At 43.5% G+C, this 24,189-nt stretch overlaps 20 non-coding genes across 20 annotated transcripts; all 20 read right to left on the reverse strand.

Moving 5' to 3' along the window:
* Positions 1-805: 805 nt before the first annotated feature.
* TRNAL-AAG (transfer RNA leucine (anticodon AAG)) lies at positions 806-888 on the reverse strand. Its single transcript has one exon. It is a non-coding gene; the product is annotated as a tRNA-Leu (tRNA).
* A 906-nt stretch (positions 889-1,794) lies between these two features.
* On the reverse strand, positions 1,795-1,877 carry TRNAL-UAG (transfer RNA leucine (anticodon UAG)). The gene has a single exon. It is a non-coding gene; the product is annotated as a tRNA-Leu (tRNA).
* A 1,024-nt stretch (positions 1,878-2,901) lies between these two features.
* TRNAL-AAG (transfer RNA leucine (anticodon AAG)) lies at positions 2,902-2,984 on the reverse strand. Its single transcript has one exon. It is a non-coding gene; the product is annotated as a tRNA-Leu (tRNA).
* Positions 2,985-3,890: 906 nt separating this feature from the next.
* Positions 3,891-3,973, reverse strand: TRNAL-UAG (transfer RNA leucine (anticodon UAG)). The gene has a single exon. It is a non-coding gene; the product is annotated as a tRNA-Leu (tRNA).
* A 1,024-nt stretch (positions 3,974-4,997) lies between these two features.
* TRNAL-AAG (transfer RNA leucine (anticodon AAG)) lies at positions 4,998-5,080 on the reverse strand. The gene has a single exon. It is a non-coding gene; the product is annotated as a tRNA-Leu (tRNA).
* A 906-nt stretch (positions 5,081-5,986) lies between these two features.
* TRNAL-UAG (transfer RNA leucine (anticodon UAG)) lies at positions 5,987-6,069 on the reverse strand. Its single transcript has one exon. It is a non-coding gene; the product is annotated as a tRNA-Leu (tRNA).
* A 1,024-nt stretch (positions 6,070-7,093) lies between these two features.
* On the reverse strand, positions 7,094-7,176 carry TRNAL-AAG (transfer RNA leucine (anticodon AAG)). The gene has a single exon. It is a non-coding gene; the product is annotated as a tRNA-Leu (tRNA).
* A 906-nt stretch (positions 7,177-8,082) lies between these two features.
* On the reverse strand, positions 8,083-8,165 carry TRNAL-UAG (transfer RNA leucine (anticodon UAG)). Its single transcript has one exon. It is a non-coding gene; the product is annotated as a tRNA-Leu (tRNA).
* A 1,024-nt stretch (positions 8,166-9,189) lies between these two features.
* TRNAL-AAG (transfer RNA leucine (anticodon AAG)) lies at positions 9,190-9,272 on the reverse strand. Its single transcript has one exon. It is a non-coding gene; the product is annotated as a tRNA-Leu (tRNA).
* Positions 9,273-10,178: 906 nt separating this feature from the next.
* On the reverse strand, positions 10,179-10,261 carry TRNAL-UAG (transfer RNA leucine (anticodon UAG)). Its single transcript has one exon. It is a non-coding gene; the product is annotated as a tRNA-Leu (tRNA).
* A 1,024-nt stretch (positions 10,262-11,285) lies between these two features.
* On the reverse strand, positions 11,286-11,368 carry TRNAL-AAG (transfer RNA leucine (anticodon AAG)). The gene has a single exon. It is a non-coding gene; the product is annotated as a tRNA-Leu (tRNA).
* Positions 11,369-12,275: 907 nt separating this feature from the next.
* TRNAL-UAG (transfer RNA leucine (anticodon UAG)) lies at positions 12,276-12,358 on the reverse strand. The gene has a single exon. It is a non-coding gene; the product is annotated as a tRNA-Leu (tRNA).
* A 2,013-nt stretch (positions 12,359-14,371) lies between these two features.
* On the reverse strand, positions 14,372-14,454 carry TRNAL-UAG (transfer RNA leucine (anticodon UAG)). The gene has a single exon. It is a non-coding gene; the product is annotated as a tRNA-Leu (tRNA).
* A 1,023-nt stretch (positions 14,455-15,477) lies between these two features.
* Positions 15,478-15,560, reverse strand: TRNAL-AAG (transfer RNA leucine (anticodon AAG)). The gene has a single exon. It is a non-coding gene; the product is annotated as a tRNA-Leu (tRNA).
* Positions 15,561-16,467: 907 nt separating this feature from the next.
* On the reverse strand, positions 16,468-16,550 carry TRNAI-UAU (transfer RNA isoleucine (anticodon UAU)). The gene has a single exon. It is a non-coding gene; the product is annotated as a tRNA-Ile (tRNA).
* A 1,024-nt stretch (positions 16,551-17,574) lies between these two features.
* TRNAL-AAG (transfer RNA leucine (anticodon AAG)) lies at positions 17,575-17,657 on the reverse strand. Its single transcript has one exon. It is a non-coding gene; the product is annotated as a tRNA-Leu (tRNA).
* A 191-nt stretch (positions 17,658-17,848) lies between these two features.
* Positions 17,849-17,931, reverse strand: TRNAL-CAG (transfer RNA leucine (anticodon CAG)). The gene has a single exon. It is a non-coding gene; the product is annotated as a tRNA-Leu (tRNA).
* A 2,014-nt stretch (positions 17,932-19,945) lies between these two features.
* Positions 19,946-20,028, reverse strand: TRNAL-CAG (transfer RNA leucine (anticodon CAG)). The gene has a single exon. It is a non-coding gene; the product is annotated as a tRNA-Leu (tRNA).
* Positions 20,029-22,042: 2,014 nt separating this feature from the next.
* TRNAL-CAG (transfer RNA leucine (anticodon CAG)) lies at positions 22,043-22,125 on the reverse strand. The gene has a single exon. It is a non-coding gene; the product is annotated as a tRNA-Leu (tRNA).
* Positions 22,126-22,757: 632 nt separating this feature from the next.
* On the reverse strand, positions 22,758-22,840 carry TRNAL-UAG (transfer RNA leucine (anticodon UAG)). Its single transcript has one exon. It is a non-coding gene; the product is annotated as a tRNA-Leu (tRNA).
* Positions 22,841-24,189: the final 1,349 nt, after the last annotated feature.

The following is a 24,189-nucleotide window of genomic DNA, read 5'->3' on the forward strand; positions in this document are numbered from 1 at the left end:
CTCACAAAATTACCTTGCCTGCGACCTCTCTCTCTACACAAACAACTACTGCACAGGAAGTAGGAAGGCAGAAGGTGGGGCATATTATGCAAATGTATGCTGTCATTGTGCCTTGCAGATTCATGCAGGATTTCTAGATCCTTGCTGGATACAAGAGAGCAGACCTTGTTTCAGATCAACTGTCCCTAGCAGGGAACGTCTGAGCACATGCAGTCTTTTGCTCTCTAGCCCCTGGCCTGGGACTTACCCTCACTGGCTGAGGCGTGAATTTCTGCATACCAACGTTGCATAGATGGTACGTTTGTGGTCAGTTTGGGATGGGTGGGAGGTCAAAAGCAGGGAAAAGTATGTCGCCTTCACTTCTAGTCTCCTCTTCTAGGCCTACCTGCCGTTCACTCACTCTGTCTTTGTTTCATTCTCTCCTTCCTCAACACCCCTTCTCACTCACTCGCTCTATCACTTGTGCTCTTTCCCCTTGCTCTGCATTTCATAGTGGAAACATCTCTTGAATGGAGCATTAGAAAATGAGGTTACATAAAATTAACAATCTACTTATTAGAAACCAAAAATATCACAAGACTGAATGTAACCCATTTCATTAATAAAAGGGACTTTTTAAGCACCCCCCAAAAAACACATAAAACACCACGAGTGCTAGAAGAATATTATACGAGCTTGAAGACAGAATTGGGCAAATTAATTTGCAGTTGAAACTGAAGTTTGTTACTTATTCAGATATTATATGCACTGCCAATTTTTAGCTGAGATTCTAAAAGAACTCAGAGACAAAATGGACTTAAAGTTTTGTCAGAAGTGGGATTCGAACCCATGCCTCCAGGAGAAACTGCGGCCTTAACGCAGCGCCTTAGACCACTCGGCCATCCTGACCACATTTGCTTGATCATCTACAGAGAGGGAAAGATATTGTGAACCAAAAAAAGCACACAACTTAGGTCATGAGTGGCTAGAGCAAGAAAAAAACTCACTGCACTTTTCCAAGTAGACAACCATATAAGCCCATGTGAGGGAAATGATCTGATTTTTTCTCTCCCAAGAAAAAAGTAGAGTAAACACACAATTGTCAGAAGTGGGATTTGAACCCACGCCTCCAGAACAGACTGCGACCTGAACGCAGCACCTTAGACCACTCGGCCATCCTGACTTGCATTTGTGGAACCTTCCACAGGCCAGACAGCCATGCAAGTGGGGTACCGAAAAGGCATGCCCTCAATTTATTTATCCTATTATAAGTACTTCCAAAAGATCTTTGAACAATCCATAGAGAGCAGTACCTATGAAGAACTCTTTAGACCTTTAAGGCGTACAAAGAGAAAGCGCTATTAACCAGCCACTTGAAAGGCCCAAAGCTGCTTTGAAATTGAGTCAACAGCCACCTCTTGGCTAGCTAAAGCAAATTCAACAAGGAATTTCAATGTCACAACATAGGGTGGAATACGCAAATCTAAGCAGCCCCTGATCACAGCCCTGAGGAAATTGCCGTAAGTGTGCTGGAGTCCAACTTTCTACCAGATGCTAGGCATTCTTCCATATTTGCATGGCCTGTCTGGCCAGGGCATACAAGAGCATGACTCTTCCAGATGAGCTCTTACATGGGTCCTATGCTCATATAGTAAGGACTGCACTTTGTCAGCAAGACTTTATACAACCGAAATATATGAGAAACCCCAGCTCTCTTGACTAGATGAGGACGGAATCACATCCCAGGTGAAGACCAACAGATGCAACTTCCATCAGATGTTAACCTGAAAAAGGAGATTACATCTCCAAAAGTCATGTCAGAAGTGGGATTCGAACCCACGCCTCCAGAGGAGACTGCGGCCTAAACACAGCGCCTTAGACCACTCGGCCATCCTGACAGAGCAGCGTCTTAAGAAATGTATAAAAGTCACTCAGAAATTTCTGCCTCCATGCAAGCCTGAAATAATTTAAACCTTCAAACACAAGGTGCAACTTTATGCACAGGACAATAAACACAGAAGATCACATGTGAAAGCATTTCATTTCACAGGTGTACAATTTTTATGCTTTTAGAATACCTCATACCTCTCACTAGCTATTTAGGGTCCTGTATCCTACTCACAAAATTACCTTGCCTGCGACCTCTCTCTCTACACAAACAACTACTGCACAGGAAGTAGGAAGGCAGAAGGTGGGGCATATTATGCAAATGTATGCTGTCATTGTGCCTTGCAGATTCATGCAGGATTTCTAGATCCTTGCTGGATACAAGAGAGCAGACCTTGTTTCAGATCAACTGTCCCTAGCAGGGAACGTCTGAGCACATGCAGTCTTTTGCTCTCTAGCCCCTGGCCTGGGACTTACCCTCACTGGCTGAGGCGTGAATTTCTGCATACCAACGTTGCATAGATGGTACGTTTGTGGTCGGTTTGGGATGGGTGGGAGGTCAAAAGCATGGAAAAGTATGTCGCCTTCACTTCTAGTCTCCTCTTCTAGGCCTACCTGCCATTCACTCACTCTGTCTTTGTTTCATTCTCTCCTTCCTCAACACCCCTTCTCACTCACTCGCTCTATCACTTGTGCTCTTTCCCCTTGCTCTGCATTTCATAGTGGAAACATCTCTTGAATGGAGCATTAGAAAATGAGGTTACATAAAATTAACAATCTACTTATTGGAAACCAAAAATATCACAAGACTGAATGTAACCCATTTCATTAATAAAAGGGACTTTTTAAGCACCCCCCAAAAAACACATAAAACACCACGAGTGCTAGAAGAATATTATACGAGCTTGAAGACAGAATTGGGCAAATTAATTTGCAGTTGAAACTGAAGTTTGTTACTTATTCAGATATTATATGCACTGCCAATTTTTAGCTGAGATTCTAAAAGAACTCAGAGACAAAATGGACTTAAAGTTTTGTCAGAAGTGGGATTCGAACCCACGCCTCCAGGAGAGACTGCGGCCTTAACGCAGCGCCTTAGACCACTCGGCCATCCTGACCACATTTGCTTGATCATCTACAGAGAGGGAAAGATATTGTGAACCAAAAAAAGCACACATCTTGGGTCATGAGTGGCTAGAGCAAGAAAAAAACTCACTGCACTTTTCCAAGTAGACAACCATATAAGCCCATGTGAGGAAAATTATCAGATTTTTTCTCTCTCAAGAAAAAAGTAGAGTAAACACACAATTGTCAGAAGTGGGATTTGAACCAACGCCTCCAGAAGAGACTGCGACCTGAACGCAGCGCCTTAGACCACTCGGCCATCCTGACTTGCATTTGTGGAACCTTCTACAGGCCAAACAGCCATGCAAGTGGGGTACCGGAAAGGCATGCCCTCAATTTATTTATCCTATTATAAGTACTTCCAACAGATCTTTGAACAATCCATAGAGAGCAGTACCTATGAAGAACTCTTTAGACCTTTAAGGCGTACAAAGAGAAAGTGCTATTAACCAGCCACTTGAAAGGCCCAAAGCTGCTTTGAAATTGAGTCAACAGCCACCTCTTGGCTAGCTAAAGCAAATTCAACGAGGAATTTCAATGTCACAACATAGGGTGGAATACGCAAATCTAAGCAGCCCCTGATCACAGCCCTGAGGAAATTGCCGTAAGTGTGCTGGAGTCCAACTGTCTACCAGATGCTAGGCATTCTTCCATATTTGCATGGCCTGTCTGGCCAGGGCATACAAGAGCATGACTCTTCCAGATGAGCTCTTACATGGGTCCTATGCTCATATAGTAAGGACTGCACTTTGTCAGCAAGACTTTATACAACCGAAATATATGAGAAACCCCAGCTCTCTTGACTAAATGAGGACGGAATCACATCCTAGGTGAAGACCAACAGATGCAACTTCCATCAGATGTTAACCTGAAAAAGGAGATTACATCTCCAAAAGTCATGTCAGAAGTGGGATTCGAACCCACACCTCCAGAGGAGACTGCGGCCTAAACACAGCGCCTTAGACCACTCGGCCATCCTGACAGTGCAGAGTCTTAAGAAATGTATAAAAGTCACTCAGAAATTTCTGCCTCCATGCAAGCCTGAAATAATTTAAACCTTCAAACACAAGGTGCAACTTTATGCACAGGACAATAAACACAGAAGATCACATGTGAAAGCATTTCATTTCACAGGTGTACAATTTTTATGCTTTTAGAATACCTCATACCTCTCACCAGCTATTTAGGGTCCTGTATCCTACTCACAAAATTACCTTGCCTGCGACCTCTCTCTCTACACAAACAACTACTGCACAGGAAGTAGGAAGGCAGAAGGTGGGGCATATTATGCAAATGTATGCTGTCATTGTGCCTTGCAGATTCATGCAGGATTTCTAGATCCTTGCTGGATACAAGAGAGCAGACCTTGTTTCAGATCAACTGTCCCTAGCAGGGAACGTCTGAGCACATGCAGTTTTTTGCTCTCTAGCCCCTGGCCTGGGACTTACCCTCACTGGCTGAGGCGTGAATTTCTGCATACCAACGTTGCATAGATGGTACGTTTGTGGTCAGTTTGGGATGGGTGGGAGGTCAAAAGCAGGGAAAAGTATGTCGCCTTCACTTCTAGTCTCCTCTTCTAGGCCTACCTGCCGTTCACTCACTCTGTCTTTGTTTCATTCTCTCCTTCCTCAACACCCCTTCTCACTCACTCGCTCTATCACTTGTGCTCTTTCCCCTTGCTCTGCATTTCATAGTGGAAACATCTCTTGAATGGAGCATTAGAAAATGAGGTTACATAAAATTAACAATCTACTTATTGGAAACCAAAAATATCACAAGACTGAATGTAACCCATTTCATTAATAAAAGGGACTTTTTAAGCACCCCCCAAAAAACACATAAAACACCAAGAGTGCTAGAAGAATATTATACGAGCTTGAAGACAGAATTGGGCAAATTAATTTGCAGTTGAAACTGAAGTTTGTTACTTATTCAGATATTATATGCACTGCCAATTTTTAGCTGAGATTCTAAAAGAACTCAGAGACAAAATGGACTTAAAGTTTTGTCAGAAGTGGGATTCGAACCCACGCCTCCAGGAGAGACTGCAGCCTTAACGCAGCGCCTTAGACCACTCGGCCATCCTGACCACATTTGCTTGATCATCTACAGAGAGGGAAAGATATTGTGAACCAAAAAAAGCACACAACTTAGGTCATGAGTGGCTAGAGCAAGAAAAAAACTCACTGCACTTTTCCAAGTAGACAACCATATAAGCCCATGTGAGGGAAATGATCTGATTTTTTCTCTCCCAAGAAAAAAGTAGAGTAAACACACAATTGTCAGAAGTGGGATTTGAGCCCACGCCTCCAGAAGAGACTGCGACCTGAACGCAGCGCCTTAGACCACTCGGCCATCCTGACTTGCATTTGTGGAACCTTCCACAGGCCAGACAGCTATGCAAGTGGGGTACCGAAAAGGCATGCCCTCAATTTATTTATCCTATTATAAGTACTTCCAACAGATCTTTGAACAATCCATAGAGAGCAGTACCTATGAAGAACTCTTTAGACCTTTAAGGCGTACAAAGAGAAAGTGCTCTTAACCAGCCACTTGAAAGGCCCAAAGCTGCTTTGAAATTGAGTCAACAGCCACCTCTTGGCTAGCTAAAGCAAATTCAACAAGGAATTTCAATGTCACAACATAGGGTGGAATACGCAAATCTAAGCAGCCCCTGATCACAGCCCTGAGGAAATTGCCGTAAGTGTGCTGGAGTCCAACTGTCTACCAGATGCTAGGCATTCTTCCATATTTGCATGGCCTGTCTGGCCAGGGCATACAAGAGCATGACTCTTCCAGATGAGCTCTTACATGGGTCCTATGCTCATATAGTAAGGACTGCACTTTGTCAGCAAGACTTTATACAACCGAAATATATGAGAAACCCCAGCTCTCTTGACTAGATGAGGACGGAATCACATCCTAGGTGAAGACCAACAGATGCAACTTCCATCAGATGTTAAACTGAAAAAGGAGATTACATCTCCAAAAGTCATGTCAGAAGTGGGATTCGAACCCACGCCTCCAGAGGAGACTGCGGCCTAAACACAGCGCCTTAGACCACTCGGCCATCCTGACAGTGCAGAGTCTTAAGAAATGTATAAAAGTCACTCAGAAATTTCTGCCTCCATGCAAGCCTGAAATAATTTAAACCTTCAAACACAAGGTGCAACTTTATGCACAGGACAATAAACACAGAAGATCACATGTGAAAGCATTTCATTTCACAGGTGTACAATTTTTATGCTTTTAGAATACCTCATACCTCTCACCAGCTATTTAGGTTCCTGTATCCTACTCACAAAATTACCTTGCCTGCGACCTCTCTCTCTACACATACAACTACTGCACAGGAAGTAGGAAGGCAGAAGGTGGGGCATATTATGCAAATGTATGCTGTCATTGTGCCTTGCAGATTCATGCAGGATTTCTAGATCCTTGCTGGATACAAGAGAGCAGACCTTGTTTCAGATCAACTGTCCCTAGCAGGGAACGTCTGAGCACATGCAGTCTTTTGCTCTCTAGCCCCTGGCCTGGGACTTACCCTCACTGGCTGAGGCGTGAATTTCTGCATACCAACGTTGCATAGATGGTACGTTTGTGGTCAGTTTGGGATGGGTGGGAGGTCAAAAGCAGGGAAAAGTATGTCGCCTTCACTTCTAGTCTCCTCTTCTAGGCCTACCTGCCGTTCACTCACTCTGTCTTTGTTTCATTCTCTCCTTCCTCAACACCCCTTCTCACTCACTCGCTCTATCACTTGTGCTCTTTCCCCTTGCTCTGCATTTCATAGTGGAAACATCTCTTGAATGGAGCATTAGAAAATGAGGTTACATAAAATTAACAATCTACTTATTGGAAACCAAAAATATCACAAGACTGAATGTAACCCATTTCATTAATAAAAGGGACTTTTTAAGCACCCCCCAAAAAACACATAAAACACCACGAGTGCTAGAAGAATATTATACGAGCTTGAAGACAGAATTGGGCAAATTAATTTGCAGTTGAAACTGAAGTTTGTTACTTATTCAGATATTATATGCACTGCCAATTTTTAGCTGAGATTCTAAAAGAACTCAGAGACAAAATGGACTTAAAGTTTTGTCAGAAGTGGGATTCGAACCCACGCCTCCAGGAGAGACTGCGGCCTTAACGCAGCGCCTTAGACCACTCGGCCATCCTGACCACATTTGCTTGATCATCTACAGAGAGGGAAAGATATTGTGAACCAAAAAAAGCACACATCTTAGGTCATGAGTGGCTAGAGCAAGAAAAAAACTCACTGCACTTTTCCAAGTAGACAACCATATAAGCCCATGTGAGGGAAATGATCAGATTTTTTCTCTCTCAAGAAAAAAGTAGAGTAAACACACAATTGTCAGAAGTGGGATTTCAACCCACGCCTCCAGAAGAGACTGCGACCTGAACGCAGCGCCTTAGACCACTCGGCCATCCTGACTTGCATTTGTGGAACCTTCCACAGGCCAGACAGCCATGCAAGTGGGGTACCGAAAAGGCATGCCCTCAATTTATTTATCCTATTATAAGTACTTCCAACAGATCTTTGAACAATCCATAGAGAGCAGTACCTATGAAGAACTCTTTAGACCTTTAAGGCGTACAAAGAGAAAGTGCTATTAACCAGCCACTTGAAAGGCCCAAAGCTGCTTTGAAATTGAGTCAACAGCCACCTCTTGGCTAGCTAAAGCAAATTCAACAAGGAATTTCAATGTCACAACATAGGGTGGAATACGCAAATCTAAGCAGCCCCTGATCACAGCCCTGAGGAAATTGCCGTAAGTGTGCTGGAGTCCAACTGTCTACCAGATGCTAGGCATTCTTCCATATTTGCATGGCCTGTCTGGCCAGGGCATACAAGAGCATGACTCTTCCAGATGAGCTCTTACATGGGTCCTATGCTCATATAGTAAGGACTGCACTTTGTCAGCAAGACTTTATACAACCGAAATATATGAGAAACCCCAGCTCTCTTGACTAGATGAGGACGGAATCACATCCCAGGTGAAGACCAACAGATGCAACTTCCATCAGATGTTAACCTGAAAAAGGAGATTACATCTCCAAAAGTCATGTCAGAAGTGGGATTCGAACCCACGCCTCCAGAGGAGACTGCGGCCTAAACACAGCGCCTTAGACCACTCGGCCATCCTGACAGTGCAGAGTCTTAAGAAATGTATAAAAGTCACTCAGAAATTTCTGCCTCCATGCAAGCCTGAAATAATTTAAACCTTCAAACACAAGGTGCAACTTTATGCACAGGACAATAAACACAGAAGATCACATGTGAAAGCATTTCATTTCACAGGTGTACACTTTTTATGCTTTTAAAATACCTCATACCTCTCACCAGCTATTTAGGGTCCTGTATCCTACTCACAAAATTACCTTGCCTGCGACCTCTCTCTCTACACAAACAACTACTGCACAGGAAGTAGGAAGGCAGAAGGTGGGGCATATTATGCAAATGTATGCTGTCATTGTGCCTTGCAGATTCATGCAGGATTTCAAGATCCTTGCTGGATACAAGAGAGCAGACCTTGTTTCAGATCAACTGTCCCTAGCAGGGAACGTCTGAGCACATGCAGTCTTTTGCTCTCTAGCCCCTGGCCTGGGACTTACCCTCACTGGCTGAGGCGTGAATTTCTGCATACCAACGTTGCATAGATGGTACGTTTGTGGTTGGTTTGGGATGGGTAGGAGGTCAAAAGCATGGAAAAGTATGTCGCCTTCACTTCTAGTCTCCTCTTCTAGGCCTACCTGCCGTTCACTCACTCTGTCTTTGTTTCATTCTCTCCTTCCTCAACACCCCTTCTCACTCACTCGCTCTATCACTTGTGCTCTTTCCCCTTGCTCTGCATTTCATAGTGGAAACATCTCTTGAATGGAGCATTAGAAAATGAGGTTACATAAAATTAACAATCTACTTATTGGAAACCAAATTTATCACAAGACTGAATGTAACCCATTTCATTAAAAAAAGGGACTTTTTAAGCACCCCCCAAAAAACACATAAAACACCACGAGTGCTAGAAGAATATTATACGAGCTTGAAGACAGAATTGGGCAAATTAATTTGCAGTTGAAACTGAAGTTTGTTACTTATTCAGATATTATATGCACTGCCAATTTTTAGCTGAGATTCTAAAAGAACTCAGAGACAAAATGGACTTAAAGTTTTGTCAGAAGTGGGATTCGAACCCACGCCTCCAGGAGAGACTGCGGCCTTAACGCAGCGCCTTAGACCACTCGGCCATCCTGACCACATTTGCTTGATCATCTACAGAGAGGGAAAGATATTGTGAACCAAAAAAAGCACACATCTTAGGTCATGAGTGGCTAGAGCAAGAAAAAAACTCACTGCACTTTTCCAAGTAGACAACCATATAAGCCCATGTGAGGGAAATGATCAGATTTTTTCTCTCTCAAGAAAAAAGTAGAGTAAACACACAATTGTCAGAAGTGGGATTTCAACCCACGCCTCCAGAAGAGACTGCGACCTGAACGCAGCGCCTTAGACCACTCGGCCATCCTGACTTGCATTTGTGGAACCTTCCACAGGCCAGACAGCCATGCAAGTGGGGTACCGAAAAGGCATGCCCTCAATTTATTTATCCTATTATAAGTACTTCCAACAGATCTTTGAACAATCCATAGAGAGCAGTACCTATGAAGAACTCTTTAGACCTTTAAGGCGTACAAAGAGAAAGTGCTATTAACCAGCCACTTGAAAGGCCCAAAGCTGCTTTGAAATTGAGTCAACAGCCACCTCTTGGCTAGCTAAAGCAAATTCAACAAGGAATTTCAATGTCACAACATAGGGTGGAATACGCAAATCTAAGCAGCCCCTGATCACAGCCCTGAGGAAATTGCCGTAAGTGTGCTGGAGTCCAACTGTCTACCAGATGCTAGGCATTCTTCCATATTTGCATGGCCTGTCTGGCCAGGGCATACAAGAGCATGACTCTTCCAGATGAGCTCTTACATGGGTCCTATGCTCATATAGTAAGGACTGCACTTTGTCAGCAAGACTTTATACAACCGAAATATATGAGAAACCCCAGCTCTCTTGACTAGATGAGGACGGAATCACATCCCAGGTGAAGACCAACAGATGCAACTTCCATCAGATGTTAACCTGAAAAAGGAGATTACATCTCCAAAAGTCATGTCAGAAGTGGGATTCGAACCCACGCCTCCAGAGGAGACTGCGGCCTAAACACAGCGCCTTAGACCACTCGGCCATCCTGACAGTGCAGATTCTTAAGAAATGTATAAAAGTCACTCAGAAATTTCTGCCTCCATGCAAGCCTGAAATAATTTAAACCTTCAAACACAAGGTGCAACTTTATGCACAGGACAATAAACACAGAAGATCACATGTGAAAGCATTTCATTTCACAGGTGTACACTTTTTATGCTTTTAAAATACCTCATACCTCTCACCAGCTATTTAGGGTCCTGTATCCTACTCACAAAATTACCTTGCCTGCGACCTCTCTCTCTACACAAACAACTACTGCACAGGAAGTAGGAAGGCAGAAGGTGGGGCATATTATGCAAATGTATGCTGTCATTGTGCCTTGCAGATTCATGCAGGATTTCTAGATCCTTGCTGGATACAAGAGAGCAGACCTTGTTTCAGATCAACTGTCCCTAGCAGGGAACGTCTGAGCACATGCAGTCTTTTGCTCTCTAGCCCCTGGCCTGGGACTTACCCTCACTGGCTGAGGCGTGAATTTCTGCATACCAACGTTGCATAGATGGCACGTATGTGGTCGGTTTGGGATGGGTGGGAGGTCAAAAGCAGGGAAAAGTATGTCGCCTTCACTTCTAGTCTCCTCTTCTAGGCCTACCTGCCGTTCACTCACTCTGTCTTTGTTTCATTCTCTCCTTCCTCAACACCCCTTCTCACTCACTCGCTCTATCACTTGTGCTCTTTCCCCTTGCTCTGCATTTCATAGTGGAAACATCTCTTGAATGGAGCATTAGAAAATGAGGTTACATAAAATTAACAATCTACTTATTGGAAACCAAAAATATCACAAGTCTGAATGTAACCCATTTCATTAATAAAAGGGACTTTTTAAGCACCCCCCAAAAAACACATAAAACACCACGAGTGCTAGAAGAATATTATACGAGCTTGAAGACAGAATTGGGCAAATTAATTTGCAGTTGAAACTGAAGTTTGTTACTTATTCAGATATTATATGCACTGCCAATTTTTAGCTGAGATTCTAAAAGAACTCAGAGACAAAATGGACTTAAAGGTTTGTCAGAAGTGGGATTCGAACCCACGCCTCCAGGAGAGACTGCGGCCTTAACGCAGCGCCTTAGACCACTCGGCCATCCTGACCACACGTTGCTTAATCATCTACAGAGAGGGAAAGATATTGTGAACCAAAAAAAGCACACATCTTAGGTCATGAGTGGCGAGAGCAAGAAAAAAACTCACTGCACTTTTCCAAGTAGACAACCATATAAGCCCATGTGAGGGAAATGATCTGATTTTTTCTCTCTTAAGAAAAAAGTAGAGTAAACACACAATTGTCAGAAGTGGGATTTGAACCCACGCCTCCAGAAGAGACTGCGACCTGAACGCAGCGCCTTAGGCAACTCGGCCATCCTGACTTGCATTTGTGAAACCTTCCACAGGCCAGACAGCCATGCAAGTGGGGTACCGAAAAGGCATGCCCTCAATTTATTTATCCTATTATAAGTACTTCCAACAGATCTTTGAACAATCCATAGAGAGCAGTACCTATGAAGAACTCTTTAGACCTTTAAGGCGTACAAAGAGAAAGTGCTATTAACCAGCCACTTGAACGGCCCAAAGCTGCTTTGAAATTGAGTCAACAGCCACCTCTTGGATAGCTAAAGCAAATTCAACAAGGAATTTCAATGTCACAACATAGGGTGGAATACGCAAATCTAAGCAGCCCCTGATCACAGCCCTGAGGAAATTGCCGTAAGTGTGCTGGAGTCCAACTGTCTACCAGATGCTAGGCATTCTTCCATATTTGCATGGCCTGTCTGGCCAGGGCATACAAGAGCATGACTCTTCCAGATGAGCTCTTACATGGGTCCTATGCTCATATAGTAAGGACTGCACTTTGTCAGCAAGACTTTATACAACTGAAATATATGAGAAACCCCAGCTCTCTTGACTAGATGATGACGGAATCACATCCCAGGTGAAGACCAACAGATGCAACTTCCATCAGATGTTAACCTGAAAAAGGAGATTACATCTCCAAAAGTCATGTCAGAAGTGGGATTCGAACCCACGCCTCCAGAGGAGACTGCGGCCTAAACACAGCGCCTTAGACCACTCGGCCATCCTGACAGTGCAGAGTCTTAAGAAATGTATAAAAGTCACTCAGAAATTTCTGCCTCCATGCAAGCCTGAAATAATTTAAACCTTCAAACACAAGGTGCAACTTTATGCACAGGACAATAAACACAGAAGATCACATGTGAAAGCATTTCATTTCACAGGTGTACAATTTTTATGCTTTTAGAATACCTCATACTTCTCACCAGCTATTTAGGGTCCTGTATCCTACTCACAAAATTACCTTGCATGCGACCTCTCTCTCTACACAAACAACTACTGCACAGGAAGTAGGAAGGCAGAAGGTGGGGCATATTATGCAAATGTATGCTGTCATTGTGCCTTGCAGATTCATGCAGGATTTCTAGATCCTTGCTGGATACAAGAGAGCAGACCTTGTTTCAGATCAACTGTCCCTAGCAGGGAACGTCTGAGCACACGCAGTCTTTTGCTCTCTAGCCCCTGGCCTGGGACTTACCCTCACTGGCTGAGGCGTGAATTTCTGCATACCAACGTTGCATAGATGGTACGTATGTGGTCGGTTTGGGATGGGTGGGAGGTCAAAAGCAGGGAAAAGTATGTCGCCTTCACTTCTAGTCTCCTCTTCTAGGCCTACCTGCCGTTCACTCACTCTGTCTTTGTTTCATTCTCTCCTTCCTCAACACCCCTTCTTACTCACTCGCTCTATCACTTGTGCTCTTTCCCCTTGCTCTGCATTTCATAGTGGAAACATCTCTTGAATGGAGCATTAGAAAATGAGGTTACATAAAATTAACAATCTACTTATTGGAAACCAAAAATATCACAAGTCTGAATGTAACCCATTTCATTAATAAAAGGGACTTTTTAAGCACCCCCCAAAAAACACATAAAACACCACGAGTGCTAGAAGAATATTATACGAGCTTGAAGACAGAATTGGGCAAATTAATTTGCAGTTGAAACTTAAGTTTGTTACTTATTCAGATATTATATGCACTGCCAATTTTTAGCTGAGATTCTAAAAGAACTCAGAGACAAAATGGACTTAAAGGTTTGCCAGAAGTGGGATTCGAACCCATGCCTCCAGGAGAGACTGCGGCCTTAACGCAGCGCCTTAGACCACACGGCCATCCTGACCACATTTGCTTGATCATCTACAGAGAGGGAAAGATATTGTGAACCAAAAAAAGCACACAACTTAGGTCATGAGTGGCTAGAGCAAGAAAAAAACTCACTGCACTTTTCCAAGTAGACAACCATATAAGCCCATGTGAGGGAAATGATCTGATTTTTTCTCTCTCAAGAAAAAAGTAGAGTAAACACACAATTGTCAGAAGTGGGATTTGAACCCACGCCTCCAGAAGAGACTGCGACCTGAATGCAGCACCTTGGACCACTCGGCCATCCTGACTTGCATTTGTGGAACCTTCCACAGGCCAGACAGCCATGCAAGTGGGGTACCGAAAAGGCATGCCCTCAATTTATTTATCCTATTATAAGTACTTCCAACAGATCTTTGAACAATCCATAGAGAGCAATACCTATGAAGAACTCTCAAGACCTTTAAGGCGTACAAAGAGAAAGTGCTATTAACCAGCCACTTGAAAGGCCCAAAGCTGCTTTGAAATTGAGTCAACAGCCACCTCTTGGCTAGCTAAAGCAAATTCAACAAGGAATTTCAATGTCACAATATAGGGTGGAATACGCAAATCTAAGCAGCCCCTGATCACAGCCCTGAGGAAATTGCCGTAAGTGTGCTGGAGTCCAACTGTCTACCAGATGCTAGGCATTCTTCCATATTTGCATGGCCTGTCTGGCCAGGGCATACAAGAGCATGACTCTTCCAGATGAGCTCTTACATGGGTCCTATGCTCATATAGTAAGGACTGCACTTTGTCAGCAAGACTTTATACAACCGAAATATATGAGAAACCCCAGCTCTCTTGACTAGATGAGGACGGAATCACATCCCAGGTGAAGACCAACAGATGCAACTTCCATCAGATGTTAACCTGAAAAAGGAGATTACATCTCCAAAAGTCATGTCAGAAGTGGGATTCAAACCCACGCCTCCAGAGGAGACTGCGGCCTAAACACAGCGCCTTAGACCACTCGGCCATCCTGACAGAGCAGAGTCTTAAGAAATGTATAAAAGTCACTCAGAAATTTCTGCCTCCATGCAAGCCTGAAATAATTTAAACCTTCAAACACAAGGTGCAACTTTATGCACAGGACAATAAACACAGAAGATCACATGTGAAAGCATTTCATTTCACAGGTGTACAATTTTTATGCTTTTAGAATACCTCATACCTCTCACCAGCTTTTTAGGGTCCTGTATCCGACTCACAAAATTACCTTGCCTGCGACCTCTCTCTCTACACAAACAACTACTGCACAGGAAGTAGGAAGGCAGAAGGTGGGGCATATTATGCAAATGTGTGCTGTCATTGTGCCTTGCAGATTCATGCAGGATTTCTAGATCCTTGCTGGATACAAGAGTGCAGACCTTGTTTCAGATCAACTGTCCCTAGCAGGGAACGTCTGAGCACATGCAGTCTTTTGCTCTCTAGCCCCTGGCCTGGGACTCACCCTCACTGGCTGAGGCGTGAATTTCTGCATACCAACGTTGCATAGATGGTACGTTTGTGGTCGGTTTGGGATGGGTGGGAGGTCAAAAGCAGGGAAAAGTATGTTGCCTTCACTTCTAGTCTCCTCTTCTAGGCATACCTGCCGTTCACTCACTCTGTCTTTGTTTCATTCTCTCCTTCCTCAACACCCCTTCTCACTCACTCGCTCTATCACTTGTGCTCTTTCCCCTTGCTCTGCATTTCATAGTGGAAACATCTCTTGAATGGAGCATTAGAAAATGAGGTTACATAAAATTAACAATCTACTTATTGGAAACCAAAAATATCACAAGACTGATTGTAACCCATTTCATTAATAAAAGGGACTTTTGAGCACCCCCCAAAAAACACATAAAACACCACGAGTGCTAGAAGAATATTATACGAGCTTGAAGACAGAATTGGGCAAATTAATTTGCAGTTGAAACTGAAGTTTGTTACTTATTCAGATATTATATGCACTGCCAATTTTTAGCTGAGATTCTAAAAGAACTCAGAGACAAAATGGACTTAAAGTTTTGTCAGAAGTGGGATTCGAACCCACGCCTCCAGGAGAGACTGCGGCCTTAACGCAGCGCCTTAGACCACTCGGCCATCCTGACCACATGTTGCTTGATCATCTACAGAGAGGGAAAGATATTGTGAACCAAAAAAAGCACACATCTTAGGTCATGAGTGGCTAGAGCAAGAAAAAAACTCACTGCACTTTTCCAAGTATACAACCACATAAGCCCATGTGAGGGAAATGATCTGATTTTTTCTCTCTTAAGAAAAAAGTAGAGTAAACACACAATTGTCAGAAGTGGGATTTGAACCCACGCCTCCAGAAGAGACTGCGACCTGAACGCAGCGCCTTAGGCAACTCGGCCATCCTGACTTGCATTTGTGGAACCTTCCACAGGCCAGACAGCCATGCAAGTGGGGTACCGAAAAGGCATGCCCTCAATTTATTTATCCTATTATAAGTACTTCCAACAGATCTTTGAACAATCCATAGAGAGCAGTACCTATGAAGAACTCTTTAGACCTTTAAGGTGTACAAAGAGAAAGTGCTATTAACCAGCCACTTGAACGGGCCAAAGCTGCTTTGAAATTGAGTCAACAGCCACCTCTTGGATAGCTAAAGCAAATTCAACAAGGAATTTCAATGTCACAACATAGGGTGGAATACGCAAATCTAAGCAGCCCCTGATCACAGCCCTGAGGAAATTGCCGTAAGTGTGCTGGAGTCCAACTGTCTACCAGATGCTAGGCATTCTTCCATATTTGCATGGCCTGTCTGGCCAGGGCATACAAGAGCATGACTCTTCCAGATGAGCTCTTACATGGGTCCTATGCTCATATAGTAAGGACTGCACTTTGTCAGCAAGACTTTATACAACCGAAATATATGAGAAACCCCAGCTCTCTTGACTAGATGAGGACGGAATCACATCCCAGGCGAAGACCAACAGATGCAACTTCCATCAGATGTTAACCTGAAAAAGGAGATTACATCTCCAAAAGTCACGTCAGAAGTTGGATTTGAACCCGCGCCTCCAGAGGAGACTGCGGCATAAACACAGCGCCTTAGACCACTCGGCCATCCTGACAGTGCAGAGTCTTAAGAAATGTATAAAAGTCACTCAGAAATTTCTGCCTCCATGCAAGCCTGAAATAATTTAAACCTTCAAACACAAGGTGCAACTTTATGCACAGGTCAATAAACACAGAAGATCACATGTGAAAGCATTTCATTTCACAGGTGTACAATTTTTATGCTTTTAGAATACCTCAAACCTCTCACCAGCTATTTAGGGTCCTGTATTATACTCACAAAATTACCTTGCCTGCGACCTCTCTCTCTACACAAACAACTACTGCACAGGAAGTAGGAAGGCAGAAGGTGGGGCATATTATGCAAATGTATGCTGTCATTGTGCCTTGCAGATTCATGCAGGATTTCTAGATCCTTGCTGGATACAAGAGAGCAGACCTTGTTTCAGATCAACTGTCCCTAGCAGGGAACGTCTGAGCACATGCAGTCTTTTGCTCTCTAGCCCCTGGCCTGGGACTTACCCTCACTGGCTGAGGCGTGAATTTCTGCATACCAACGTTGCATAGATGGTACGTATGTGGTCGGTTTGGGATGGGTGGGAGGTCAAAAGCAGGGAAAAGTATGTCGCCTTCACTTCTAGTCTCCTCTTCTAGGCCTACCTGCCGTTCACTCACTCTGTCTTTGTTTCATTCTCTCCTTCCTCAACACCCCTTCTCACTCACTCGCTCTATCACTTGTGCTCTTTCCCCTTGCTCTGCATTTCATAGTGGAAACATCTCTTGAATGGAGCATTAGAAAATGAGGTTACATAAAATTAACAATCTACTTATTGGAAACCAAAAATATCACAAGTCTGAATGTAACCCATTTCATTAATAAAAGGGACTTTTTAAGCACCCCCCAAAAAACACATAAAACACCACGAGTGCTAGAAGAATATTATACGAGCTTGAAGACAGAATTGGGCAAATTAATTTGCAGTTGAAACTGAAGTTTGTTACTTATTCAGATATTATATGCACTGCCAATTTTTAGCTGAGATTCTAAAAGAACTCAGAGACAAAATGGACTTAAAGGTTTGTCAGAAGTGGGATTCGAACCCACGCCTCCAGGAGAGACTGCGGCCTTAACGCAGCACCTTAGACCACTCGGCCATCCTGACCACATTTGCTTGATCATCTACAGAGAGGGAAAGATATTGTGAACCAAAAGAAGCACACATCTTAGGTCATGAGTGGCTAGAGCAAGAAAAAAACTCACTGCACTTTTCCAAGCAGACAACCATATAAGCCCATGTGAGGGAAATGATCTGATTTTTTCTCTCTCAAGAAAAAAGTAGAGTAAACACACAACTGTCAGAAGTGGGATTTGAACCCACGCCTCCAGAAGAGACTGCGACCTGAACGCAGCGCCTTAGACCACTCGGCCATCCTGACTTGCATTTGTGGAACCTTCCACAGGCCAGACAGCCATGAAAGTGGGGTACCGAAAAGGCATGCCCTCAGTTTATTTATCCTATTATAAGTACTTCCAACAGATCTTTGAACAATCCATAGAGAGCAGTACCTATGAAGAACTCTTTAGACCTTTAAGGCGTACAAAGAGAAAGTGCTATTAACCAGCCACTTGAAAGGCCCAAAGCTGCTTTGAAATTGAGTCAACAGCCACCTCTTGGCTAGCTAAAGCAAATTCAACAAGGAATTTCAATGTCACAACATAGGGTGGAATACGCAAATCTAAGCAGCCCCTGATCACAGCCCTGAGGAAATTGCCGTAAGTGTGCTGGAGTCCAACTGTCTACTAGATGCTAGGCATTCTTCCATATTTGCATGGCCTGTCTGGCCAGGGCATACAAGAGCATGACTCTTCCAGATGAGCTCTTACATGGGTCCTATGCTCATATAGTAAGGACTGCACTTTGTCAGCAAGACTTTATACAACCGAAATATATGAGAAACCCCAGCTCTCTTGACTAGATGAGGACGGAATCACATCCCAGGTAAAGACCAACAGATGCAACTTCCATCAGATGTTAACCTGAAAAAGGAGATTACATCTCCAAAAGTCATGTCAGAAGTGGGATTTGAACCCACGTCTCCAGAGGAAACTGCGGCCTAAACACAGCTCCTTAGACCACTCGGCCATCCTGACAGTGCAGATTCTTAAGAAATGTATAAAAGTCACTCAGAAATTTCTGCCTCCATGCAAGCCTGAAATAATTTAAACCTTCAAACACAAGGTGCAACTTTATGCACAGGTCAATAAACACAGAAGATCACATTTGAAAGCATTTCATTTCACAGGTGTACAATTTTTATGCTTTTAGAATACCTCATACCTCTCACCAGCTATTTAGGGTCCTGTATCCTACTCACAAAATTACCTTGCCTGCGACCTCTCTCTCTACACAAACAACTACTGCACAGGAAGTAGGAAGGCAGAAGGTGGGGCATGGTATTCAAATGTATGCTGTCATTGTGCCTTGCAGATTCATGCAGGATTTCTAGATCCTTGCTGGATACAAGAGTGCAGACCTTGTTTCAGATCAACTGTCCCTAGCAGGGAACGTCTGAGCACATGCAGTCTTTTGCTCTCTAGCCCCTGGCCTGGGACTCCCACTCACTGGCTGAGGCGTGAATTTCTGCATACCAACGTTGCATAGATGGTACGTTTGTGGTCGATTTGGGATGGGTGGGAGGTCAAAAGCAGGGAAAAGTATGTCGCCTTCACTTCTAGTCTCCTCTTCTAGGCCTACCTGCTGTTCACTCACTCTGTCTTTGTTTCATTCTCTCCTTCCTCAACACCCCTTCTCACTCACTCGCTCTATCACTTGTGCTCTTTCCCCTTGCTCTGCATTTCATAGTGGAAACATCTCTTGAATGGAGCATTAGAAAATGAGGTTACATAAAATTAACAATCTACTTATTGGAAACCAAAAATATCACAAGACTGAATGTAACCCATTTCATTAATAAAAGGGACTTTTTAAGCACCCCCCAAAAAACACATAAAACACCACGAGTGCTAGAAGAATATTATACGAGCTTGAAGACAGAATTGGGCAAATTAATTTGCAGTTGAAACTGAAGTTTGTTACTTATTCAGATATTATATGCACTGCCAATTTTTAGCTGAGATTCTAAAAGAACTCAGAGACAAAATGGACTTAAAGTTTTGTCAGACGTGGGATTCGAACCCACACCTCCAGGAGACACTGCGGCCTTAACGCAGTGCTTTAGACCACTCGGCCATCCTGACCACATGTTGCTTGATCATCTACAGAGAGGGAAAGATATTGTGAACCAAAAAAAGCACACATCTTAGGTCATGAGTGGCGAGAGCAAGAAAAAAACTCACTGCACTTTTCCAAGTAGACAACCATATAAGCCATTGTGAGGGAAATGATCTGATTTTTTCTCTCTCAAGAAAAAAGTAGAGTAAACACACAATTGTCAGAAGTGGGATTTGAACCCACGCCTCCAGAAGAGACTGCGACCTGAACACAGCGCCTTAGACCACTCGGCCATCCTGACTTGCATTTGTAAAACCTTCCACAGGCCAGACAGCCATGCAAGTGGGGTACCGAAAAGGCATGCCCTCAATTTATTTATCCTATTATAAGTACTTCCAACAGATCTTTGAACAATCCATAGAGAGCAGTACCTATGAAGAACTCTTTAGACCTTTAAGGCGTACAAAGAGAAAGTGCTATTAACCAGCCACTTGAACGGCCCAAAGCTGCTTTGAAATTGAGTCAACAGCCACCTCTTGGCTAGCTAAAGCAAATTCAACAAGGAATTTCAATGTCACAACATAGGGTGGAATACGCAAATCTAAGCAGCCCCTGATCACAGCCCTGAGGAAATTGCCGTAAGTGTGCTGGAGTCCAACTGTCTACCAGATGCTAGGCATTCTTCCATATTTGCATGGCCTGTCTGGCCAGGGCATACAAGAGCATGACTCTTCCAGATGAGCTCTTACATGGGTCCTATGCTCATATAGTAAGGACTGCACTTTGTCAGCAAGACTTTATACAACCGAAATATATGAGAAACCCCAGCTCTCTTGACTAGATGAGGACGGAATCACATCCCAGGTGAAGACCAACAGATGCAACTTCCATCAGATGTTAACCTGAAAAAGGAGATTATATCTCAAAAAGTCATGTCAGAAGTGCGATTTGAACCCACGCCTCCAGAGGAGACTGCGGCCTAAACACAGCGCCTTAGACCACTCGGCCATCCTGACAGTGAAGAGTCTTAAGAAATGTATAAAAGTCACTCAGAAATTTCTGCCTCGATGCAAGCCTGAAATAATTTAAACCTTCAAACACAAGGTGCAACTTTATGCACAGGACAATAAACACAGAAGATCACATGTGAAAGCATTTCATTTCAGAGGTGTACAATTTTTATGCTTTTAGAATACCTCATACCTCTCACCAGCTATTTAGGGTCCTGTATCCTACTCACAAAATTACCTTGCCTGCGACCTCTCTCTCTAAACAAACAACTACTGCACAGGAAGTAGGAAGGCAGAAAGTGGGGCATATTATGCAAATGTATGCTGTCATTGTGCCTTGCAGATTCATGCAGGATTTCTAGATCCTTGCTGGATACAAGAGAGCAGACCTTGTTTCAGATCAACTGTCCCTAGCAGGGAACGTCTGAGCACATGCAGTCTTTTGCTCTCTAGCCCCTGGCCTTGGACTCACCCTCACTGGCTGAGGCGTGAATTTCTGCATACCAACGTTGCACAGATAGTACGTTTGTGGTCGGTTTGGGATGGGTGGGAGGTCAAAAGCAGGGAAAAGTATGTCGCCTTCACTTCTAGTCTCCTCTTCTAGGCCTACCTGCCGTTCACTCACTCTGTCTTTGTTTCATTCTCTCCATCCTCAACACCCCTTCTCACTCACTCGCTCTATCACTTGTGCTCTTCCCCCTTGCTCTGCATTTCATAGTGGAAACATCTCTTGAATGGAGCATTAGAAAATGAGGTTACATAAAATTAACAATCTACTTATTGGAAACCAAAAATATCACAAGACTGAATGTAACCCATTTCATTAATAAAAGGGACTTTTTAAGCACCCCCCAAAAAACACATAAAACAGCACGAGTGCTAGAAGAATATTATACGAGCTTGAAGACAGAATTGGGCAAATTAATTTGCAGTTGAAACTGAAGTTTGTTACTTATTCAGATATTATATGCACTGCCAATTTTTAGCTGAGATTCTAAAAGAACTCAGAGACAAAATGGACTTAAAGTTTAGTCAGAAGTGGGATTCGAACCCATGTCTCCAGGATAGACTGCGGCCTTAACGCAGCGCCTTAGACCACTCGGCCATCCTGACCACATGTTGCTTGATCATCTACAGAGAGGGAAAGATATTGTGAACCAAAAAAAGCACACATCTTAGGTCATGAGTGGCTAGAGCAAGAAAAAAACTCACTGCACTTTTCCAAGTAGACAACCATATAAGCCCATGTGAAGGAAATGATCTGATTTTTTCTCTCTCAAGAAAAAAGTAGAGTAAACACACAATTGTCAGAAGTGGGATTTGAACCCACGCCTCCAGAAGAGACTGCGACCTGAACGCAGCGCCTTAGACCACTCGGCCATCCTGACTTGCATTTATAGAACCTTCCAGAGGCCAGACAGCCATGCAAGTGGGGTACCGAAAAAGCATGCCCTCAATTTATTTATCCTATTATAAGTACTTCCAACAGATCTTTGAAAAATCCATAGAGAGCAGTACCTATGAAGAACTCTTTATGCCTTTAAGGAGTACAAAGAGAAAGTGCTATTAACCAGCCACTTGAACGGCCCAAAGCTGCTTTGAAATTGAGTCAACAGCCACCTCTTGGCTAGCTAAAGCAAATTCAACAAGGAATTTCAATGTCACAACATAGGGTGGAATACGCAAATCTAAGCAGCCCCTGATCACAGCCCTGAGGAAATTGCCGTAAGTGTGCTGGAGTCCAACTGTCTACCAGATGCTAGGCATTCTTCCATATTTGCATGGCCTGTCTGGCCAGGGCATACAAGAGCATGACTCTTCCAGATGAGCTCTTACATGGGTCCTATGCTCATATAGTAAGGACTGCACTTTGTCAGCAAGACTTTATACAACCGAAATATATGAGAAACCCCAGCTCTCTTGACTAGATGAGGACGGAATCACATCCCAGGTGAAGACCAACAGATGCAACTTCCATCAGATGTTAACCTGAAAAAGGAGATTACATCTCCAAAAGTCATGTCAGAAGTGGGATTCGAACCCACGCCTCCAGAGGAGACTGCGGCCTAAACACAGCGCCTTAGACCACTCGGCCATCCTGACAGAGCAGAGTCTTAAGAAATGTATAAAAGTCACTCAGAAATTTCTGCCTCCATGCAAGCCTGAAATAATTTAAACCTTCAAACACAAGGTGCAACTTTATGCACAGGACAATAAACACAGAAGATCACATGTGAAAGCATTTCATTTCACAGGTGTACAATTTTCATGCTTTTAGAATACCTCATACCTCTCACCAGCTTTTTAGGGTCCTGTATCCGACTCACAAAATTACCTTGCCTGCGACCTCTCTCTCTACACAAACAACTACTGCACAGGAAGTAGGAAGGCAGAAGGTGGGGCATATTATGCAAATGTGTGCTGTCATTGTGCCTTGCAGATTCATGCAGGATTTCTAGATCCTTGCTGGATACAAGAGTGCAGACCTTGTTTCAGATCAACTGTCCCTAGCAGGGAATGTCTGAGCACAGGCAGTCTTTTGCTCTCTAGCCCCTGGCCTGGGACTCACCCTCACTGGCTGAGGCGTGAATTTCTGCATACCAACGTTGCATAGATGGTACGTTTGTGGTCGGTTTGGGATGGGTGGGAGGTCAAAAGCAGGGAAAAGTATGTCGCCTTCACTTCTAGTCTCCTCTTCTAGGCCTACCTGCCGTTCGCTCACTCTGTCTTTGTTTCATTCTCTCCATCCTCAACACCCCTTCTCACTCACTCGCTCTATCACTTGTGCTCTTTCCCCTTGCTCTGCATTTCATAGTGGAAACATCTCTTGAATGGAGCATTAGAAAATGAGGTTACATAAAATTAACAATCTACTTATTGGAAACCAAAAATATCACAAGACTGAATGTAACCCATTTCATTAATAAAAGGGACTTTTTAAGCACCCCCCAAAAAACACATAAAACAGTACGAGTGCTAGAAGAATATTATACGAGCTTGAAGACAGAATTGGGCAAATTAATTTGCAGTTGAAACTGAAGTTTGTTACTTATTCAGATATTATATGCACTGCCAATTTTTAGCTGAGATTCTAAAAGAACTCAGAGACAAAATGGACTTAAAGTTTAGTCAGAAGTGGGATTCGAACCCACGTCTCCAGGATAGACTGCGGCCTTAACGCAGCGCCTTAGACCACTCGGCCATCCTGACCACATGTTGCTTGATCATCTACAGAGAGGAAAAGATATTGTGAACCAAAAAAATGCACACATCTTAGGTCATGAGTGGCTAGAGCAAGAAAAAAACTCACTGCACTTTTCCAAGTAGACAACCATATAAGCCCATGTGAAGGAAATGATCTGATTTTTTCTCTCTCAAGAAAAAAGTAGAGTAAACACACAATTGTCAGAAGTGGGATTTGAACCCACGCCTCCAGAAGAGACTGCGACCTG

This window comes from Lissotriton vulgaris, chromosome 8, assembly GCF_964263255.1.
Source record: "Lissotriton vulgaris chromosome 8, aLisVul1.2, whole genome shotgun sequence".
Classification (NCBI taxonomy): domain Eukaryota; kingdom Metazoa; phylum Chordata; class Amphibia; order Caudata; family Salamandridae; genus Lissotriton; species Lissotriton vulgaris.